The sequence below is a fragment of the Fulmarus glacialis genome, unplaced genomic scaffold (genome assembly GCF_000690835.1).
Source record: "Fulmarus glacialis isolate BGI_N327 unplaced genomic scaffold, ASM69083v1 scaffold43971, whole genome shotgun sequence".
Lineage (NCBI taxonomy): Eukaryota > Metazoa > Chordata > Aves > Procellariiformes > Procellariidae > Fulmarus > Fulmarus glacialis.
In genome coordinates, this window is record NW_009192993.1 from 8,530 (window position 1) to 17,058 (window position 8,529).

Genomic DNA, 8,529 nt, shown 5'->3' on the forward strand with positions numbered 1-8,529 from the left:
GGCAGCTGCATTAAGGAAAAGTGTCAGCAATCTATCTTTTTGTAAGGGAAGCTTCTTAGACACAAACCAGACCTCTTTGCCTCACTTTCTCTCCTTGTTTTCCATAAACATCAATGATGTAGCAGAGACCAAGTTGCTCCTTGCTCCTTGGTAGGATTTGTCAGCTCAGTACATTGTTTCTGAAGCTCCTGTCCTGGAAGACAAGAGGCCACTCAGAAAACTGGAACTGGTCTGCAGGCTCGGTGGGGGCACAAACACAGTTTGGGGTTTGTTGTGACTTTCACATACATCTTGCTCAGTTTCCCCACCTCCTTCCAATCACCGCCGGGGCAGAGTCCTGTCTCTCATGTGTTTTGCCCTGAAGGGCCCTGAGAAGCAAAAACCACTCTGAGAACTAATCACCAAGGCACACGGAGAGAATTTAAAAGACAAACCCAAAATCTCTCTCTCCTGGCAGTGATTCTCTCAAAGCTGTTCCCTCTGGGAAGCATCCAGCTGCAAGGCAGGACACAAAGGTGTCCTGCAACCTCACTTCCCTGCGAGCTTTATCACTCCATGATGCCCGAGCCCACTCACTAAGAAGGATCATCTGGTCCTTGGCAGATAAAGATTATGTGGGAGCACAACTACGGAGACACAGAGAGGTAAGGTCTGGCTTCCCCGAGTCATGGGCACCACTGCAGAGTACCTATAGGGCTGGATAGTTTAAGCATAGCACTGGCAGGGATTTCTTATATTCTTTGACAGGCAGAGTTGCCTGCTGTGGGGGGTGCTGCTGTTACAACATGGGTGGGATGCTGGTACAGGCAGCTATGATATCCCTATATCTCAGCTATTGTCAAAAACTGCTGCGCACAGCAGGCCTGCGGCAGCGAGGATGGAGCAGCTGTTTTCAACTCAATTAGGGACGGAATCGGCTCCCAGCAGAACAAGCGGGGCACCTGCTGCTCCCAGCTCTCCCCGCTTCTCCTGTGCTGAGCTTGGAGCAGGGAGGAATCAGGGTTGGGGTCTGCAAAACCCACAAGTGAGCGAAGATAAAGGGCTGCTTGGAAAAGTTCACTGATCCAGCCACTGGAGGCTGCTCTGGTTATACATAAATCACCACTGTGCGCATTGTCAGACATAGAAAACTCAACACAAGGAAATAAAGGGCAGGGGTTAGAGAGTTTCAGAGCTGCTATTTCCCGGCTTTATACTCCCCATGCATGCAAATTCACCGTGGTCTTCACAGCTCTATTTTAAAGATCAGAGATCAATCACTTCACGCACTAAATGCTGCATGTCCAAAAGCCACCTGGAAGGCAGAAGCCAGACTTTATTATACTCAATCATAAACAGAAAGAATACATGTATTTCATCCAACATTTGATAGACCCACTGCAGAGGAGGGTGGCAGACAGAGGGAGGGCAGAGGGCACAGATAGCTGTAGCATAACAAGGTAAAATTAAGCCTACTATAAGCTAACAGTCAGGGTAAGAAGGTGGCATTGTTGAAAAGGGTAGTGCAGGATGACAGAGCAGCATTCTAGCCACATACTGAAAGGGGTTTGAACAAATGTGATTTACTTGGCACTGAAGCTGCCCAGGAGGAATTGTGTGCTCAACTGAGGGGCAATAAGTACCAGCTAGGGGAGGTAAATCCACCACTCGCACTGGGGCACAGACTCTTCTCTAACTGCACCATGGATGAAGCATTGTAAAGGTGGGGTCCACTGCAGGCTGCTTCAGAATATTTCATAGAAAATTTATGTGAAAAGGCTAAGGTCATGTGGCTAGTCAATCCAAGGTAGGATCAACTCTCTATCTAAGTGATGAAGTAATAAACAGTAATCCTCACTTTCTACTTGCCTACATTTAGGTCAGGGACAAAGATCTCTTTTGGGGCTCCATACATGTTCTAGCAGTCTGGAAAGAAATTGCAAAGCTCAAGGTGACCACCCTGCCGGGGGTTCTCCCAAGTCCAGCCCACCCTCCTCACCCTCAGCACCTCTGGGACACATGGTTAAATCCTCTATCAGCCCCCAAATACATATCTGCTTCCCTGTAAGAAATGTGATGGAAGGTAATAAACCCTTGGAAGAGAGGATGTGCAAGTAACACAACCCCTCTGTGCCCATTCCAGTAGCATCAGCCAGAAAGTTAAAGTTTCATCGCTTGGCTGTATTGATTCACTGCTGGAGGGGGCCACTTGAGTTCTGGCAACGCTGAGATATTTTCCATTAAAAGAAAGAAAATGGAAGAAAAAGGAGGAGGAAATAACAGGCACCAGACTCATTGTCCGACAGCTGTAAAACCTGCAGAGCCTCAATTTGTGAGGAAGCAGTCCTTGTCCAGAGGGAGAAAGACAGCTGCTTGCTTTGTTGCAAACTTGCAGTGTTTATGATTACTTAGCGGGGAGACTCTGAATTGCTTGTGGACGCATTTTGCCTGTCATCCACTGTCTTGTTAATGTCAGAAGCAGCCTGGGATAAATTTGAGTTGCTACAGCACAAGGAGGAAAAAAATCAAAGAAAAAAACAGCTGAAAAAACAATAAGTTGCTGGCAAAATATGCTGTGAAATCCTGATGCCTTCTGTCTAACCGTTCACTTCAGCTTGTCACATCTTGTTAGCAGAGCAGGCTGGGGCACAGTCCAAACCTTCTTGAAGCTGGTGGGAGGTTTGCTGTTGACCTGATACTCATTGTGTTTCAACACTTGGAAAGATGTCAAATGGAAGAGAACTACCCATACCCCTCCTGGAAGGGAACACAGATGAGACATTGTCGTGGTTTAACCCCAGCCTGCAACTAAGCCCACACAGCTGCTCACTCAATCACCCCTGGTGGGATGGGGGAGAGAATCAGAAGGGTACAAGTGAGAAAACTCGTGGATTTGAGATAAAGACAGTTTAATAGGGAAAGCAAAAGCCGCACACACAAGCAAAGCAAAACAAGGAATTCATTCACTCCTTCCCATCAGCAGGCAGGTGTTCAGCCATCTCCAGGAAAGCAGGGCTCCATCATGCATAACGGTTACTTGGGAAGACAAACGCCATCACTCCGAACGTCCTCCCCTTCCTTCTTCTTCCCCCAGCTTTATATGCTGAGCATGATGTCACATGGTATGGGATAGCCCATTGGTCAGTTGGGGTCAGCTGTCCTGGCTGTGTCCCCTCCCAACTCCTTGTGCACCCCCAGCCTGCTCGATGCTTGACTCTGTGCAAGCACTGCTCAGCAATAATGAAAACATCCCTGTGTTATCAACACGGTTTTCAGCACAAATCCAAAACATAGCCCCATACTAGCTACTATGGAGAAAATTAACTCTACCCCAGCCAAAACCAGCACAGACATTCATGATCCCCATTAGCAAGGAGTTTGAGCTATTCGCATTTTTTAAAGGCTAAGATGAAGGTCACATCTATCTTGCATAGCAAAGTGATTGTCAAAACAGAGCCAATCAACACTAGAAACCAGTACCTGAAAGGCAGAGGGTTGGGAGCATGCTGTAGGTCCGTCTGGATGGCTCTGCTCTGTAACTAAGCACCACATCTGCACAGTGCGGTTCAAACCCATGGGCGCAAAGCCACACGCTCCCAGAGCTGACTGTTGATCAGTCTGCGTGACACCTCTGATTCTAGAAGCTCAAATTTTACTCTTGCAAATCCAAAATCCTTAGGGAAATCTGCTTTGGGGAAAAAAGGAATTATATCTGCATCAGGGTGGAAATAGGGGCCAGGTCCCTAGCAAATTCACACTGACTTCAGGGAGGTTGGGACCTGTCTGCGACTGTTTTTCTTCTTGAGTGTTCTTGGACCAAGAACTAATCATTATGAACCTGGACATGCAGCAGCAGTGTCTTTTTGAGGCCTGTGGCTGCTGTTAACACAATGCATTTCTATTCACTGTGTCTATGGTACTAAGAACCCCAGCAGCTCAGCTATAATTTCTAAAGCAGCAAGAACAGCTTAGGAGCTCAAATATAAAGTCAGTGAGAGTTGTGTGCCTAATTCCTTTCAATCTTCTTTCTAATTCCTAGCCTTAGGGCTTTGAGGAAGTGGCTGGTTTGATTTGATGAAGAAAAAAGCTGCTCCATTAGCAGGTCTGATGTTTGAGAGGTTTCTTTCAGCCTGTGATGAATCCCAGCACCCTCCATCAGGCCACACTTGCTGCTAGATCCTGTTTTCCCTTCAGTGACATTATGTCTTAAACAGGTTTTCACTGCAATAACATTTCCAGTAATGAAATCACCCGGCTGTATGGTCTTCTTTTAACAGCAAAAAGTTGGCTACAAAGGGAGATTTAAACGTCACAGGGAATGTGCTGTATGTGTCCATCAGAAGATAAGGTTTCTCTTTGTTGATGAACGGAGATGCAATGGTGACTGCTGGGCGTTCGGAGCACAAAGGCTCACCGCGGCTCCTTGAATAGGGAATGAGGAGGCTCAGGGGGAGCGGGAACTGGGACAAGGGAGAGACAGCTAATACAGAGAGCTTTTAAAATCCCATACTGGCTATAGGGCTCCTAAAGATGTAACAATGGCAAGGCACTAAATTTGCAAGTGAAATGAATCAAAATCAGCTCCTCTCTTTCCTTCTGAGTTCAGGGTTTGCTCTCTAACAGCAGCTGGCTGTAAAGGATTAGGAAGCAAGGGAGGAAAGGATCTCTAAACTGGGCGAGAATGATCCCAGCAATGGTGCTCTAGAAAGCTTGTAGAGGCCTCAGCAAGTCAACAATTAAAGGATATTAACATTACTATCCAAAGATCCAGGAGAGTGGCATGGCTCGAGTTCGCATTCAGCCTTTGCAGCACTCCCTAACCCCGATGGCCAGCTGGCTTTTACAGCCGTGTCAAGGGAGATGTGCCTCCAGTGCCCATTTTGAACGAAGCGGGGACCCAGACAGCGTGGATCTCTACCAGGATACCTTAACCACCCTCCTGCCTTGGCTATACAAGAATGATCCAGCTACGATCTTTGCACTGCTTATGCAAGTTAACAAGCAGGATGCCCCTGAAGTCAATGTCTCTGCACCAGCATGAAACCAGCCCAACTGAGACCAGAATCCACATGTGAACTTCATATCTGCATAGGAACCTTTAGCTCATTATGAAGTGAAAAATGTCAGCAGGGGGGAAAAATTACACTGGGTCAACCCAAAATGAACAATTTAAGTTAACAAACTGCAACAAAATGTTTTGCCATTTCTAAATTGTTCATTTTCTTAGAACAAATGCAGGCACATTGGCTCTCCCCAGCAGACAGAAATTCTGATTTTCATTGCATGCACTCAAGATTATGTGGGCCTGATTTGCTTCAGCTGGTTAGACCCCAAACTGATGTTTCAAATTAGATTGTCAGGAATAGTCCTCCTTGTGAAAAATATGGCTGCTTGATTTCACAGTATGGGAATTTTTTCTTGCTTATGCCCAGGAAAGGGCATAATTGATTGATTGGTTCCAATAAAAAGCTAAAAATTCCCAGTTCCATCAAAGCCAGTTGTAAAACTCTCAACATCTTAAAGACAGGGTTTTACCAGTACACTTAGCTGTGCCTCAGGGTTGGGGTTTTTTTCTTTGGTTTTTTTTTTTTTTTGAGAAACAGCTCTGTCAATGACTTGAAGGGTTACGTTAGAAACCGTTACATTTCACTGCTGGCTCTTAATGGTTACATGACTTGTACCTCCAGCTTGGCTTTCCATCTGCTACCAGCAGAGACAGTAATGTTACAGTCAACATGGAAAGTACTCATGTTCCAAGGAGAGGATAGTAATAATGAAAGAAGGAAAACACATTAAAGCTGATGATTTAGCCTGAGAAAGGGCAGATCATATCACCCGATATGCCCTATAGCATGGCTATGAAAAGAATAACCTTTCCTCTGCAGGAATGTTTGGTGCAATGAGAAGAGGGACCAATTTTCCACCTCTGTTTTTTTGCACGAATGTTAATTTTAGCAAAAGAAGTAAAGGTCATAAAGGACAAAAGATTGGGAGGGGGTAAAAAACAAACCTCCTCCTCCCTCCCCAAAGACCTGACAGTCTGAGCTGCTTTGCCTAATAGAAACAGGCAGCAAAGAACATTTTGGCTTTAATAATTCTAATTATTCCACAGTATTGTGAAATAAATTAGAAATCCAAATGAAATCAGCGTCCCATGGCACTAGGAAATGTACAGTCACAGAATGCAGGTATCTAAATCTATCCTGAGTTCTGTCTTGCATAGACAAGACAGAAAATAATGGAAAATATGCTCAGAAACAGGAGAGAAAATTAAAGCACATACTTCTGCACAGTGACTGCTGCAAAGTCATGCAGGGGAGCTGAAGCAAAACCAGCCCTGAACCTAAGCCTCCTGCACACCACTCCCATGCCATAGCTTTTCTTTTCCTAACTTCTCTGTAACAGATAAGGATGTTTCCCTCCCTGCCCTTCTCCTGAGGGATATGCAGCTGTGATTCCTTGGCCTGGAAGTTACAACAGCTATCAGTCCCTCAGGAACGGAGTGCCTTTGGAGCTGGGAAATGCCAAGGGATCAGACACTTAACAGGCTGTGAAATCCATGAATATCTGATGCAGCCCCAGGAGCACCTGTGGGGCTTCCTTGGAGACACTGCCCCATGGGAAGAATCTGACTGTAAGGAGGGAAGAAACTCACTTTTATTTACAGGAAGGGAGCAGAAAATCCCCAGCCCTTATCATAAGGCCCAGCTTTAACCCTGGGCACAGCATTCAAAGATCCAGAAGTCTTTAACAGTTGTTCATGAAGCAGGTGAGCAGGAAGACAATTCATAGAGCCACATGTGAGAGCTAAGGACCAAAAATAGACTTTCTCATAGAGGCAGCTATTTATCAGTATCCTCATCCATCATGCTGAAGGATGAAAGGCCAAATAAATGACCCTGCTACTGGTCGCTATTATTCCAGCGCTGCACAGAGGAAGACAAATACCTTGAAAGAAGTTGGCTGAGCCTGGGAGGCCAGAGCCTACCTTGCATAAAGCACTGGGACTAACAGTATATGACAGCAGGTAAACAAGTGTGTCCAGGTGAGGCCATCCTGGTGAGGGGAGTCACTGCTGTGAAGTGGCTCTTGGATGATTTATACTGATTTATACTACTGATTTGTAGAAGGTGGAACAAAGCTCCTCCTCCAACTCCACAATGGGCTCCTCACCAACAACAGTGCTAACCTGGCCTCAGTGGGCTGTTATCTCCCCACACAGACCTGGGAGAGCTGGTGCGTCAGCAAAAGCCATTCCTCTCTATTATCCTTAGTGGAATAACAATGCAGAATTAGTGGCATCTGTTTGACTGTGGTCATCCCTGTTCTGCCAAGGGGTACTTTTACCTACCGCTGTCTCAGCCCTCCTTTCACAGCTAGTCCTGGAGCTATGGCAGAAATCCAAAGAGCAGCAATTGGTCCTGCAATCTAAGCAGGACCTGCCTTTATCTTCTCCACACACCTGGCAGGTATTCATGGAAATATTCTCACAGCTGAGGTTGATGGTGCTTTAGCAAGGGAGGATGAGCCACCTGCAGCAGGTGTGCAAACGAATGTCCTCGGGAAAGAGGGATAACAGCAAGTGCTGCCATCTCCATCATTAAAATACAGAGTGTGACACAGAGACACCAAAGGAAAAATCCACAAAGATAATTTGCAAGGTCCTAAGTCTCACCAGATGACTCACAAAGGGAAACTATCTCACTCCTGACTCACTGCCTGAAGGACCCCTGCTCTGTTAAATTGCCTTTCCTGCATATGCACAAATAGCTGCCCAGAGCTGTGTTGATTGCACTCTGTTAGATGGTCCCTGCGTGCTTTGGGCAGTACCAGTCGAGCATTGCAAAGTCCATCTATCTTCATGTTTTTGCCTTTCAGTGATTTACGATGTCACACGGAAGCTCGAGGCAGAGCAGGAAATTAAAGCAGATCTCCCAGTGTGAATCCCTCCTAACCTCACCAGTGGGCTTATGCAAACTCACAGGGATAAAGCTCAGTCTGTGTGGCATGGCTTGTATGGCACTGCATGCCTAAAGGAGAACCAGAGCAGTAGCAAAAGGCTTGGCTGTATTTGTATGACAATTGGCTCATGTATTTGCAGGGTCACATTCTTGAGCTATGTGATACACATGTACAGTGGGAGATAGTGCCTGCCCCAAAGAATTTGAATATACGTAGCCAAGGAAGCATAGAAAGGAAACATTTCTGTTCTACAAGTAGGGAACTGAGGCAGGAAGAGATTAGCTGATTTGCACCATTCGTGTAAGAAATTTAACTCAATCCAGGAAGGGAGCAAGCTCTCCTAAAACAAAGCACTACCATGACATCCTTGTCAGTCACCTGGACACCTGACTGCAAGCCTCTGCCATGGCAGCACAGGCCAGCATTTCAGTGTCATCCTCTGCTCTAAGACAGAGTTTAAGATCTGCAGCTCTGCATATTGCAATCCCTTTCTTGGCTTTACTGCTGTCATACACTGACAGATACTTCATGAGCCTGGGGACCCAATTCCTTCTGTTCACTTCAAAATCACTTTGCTGAGCAAACGGA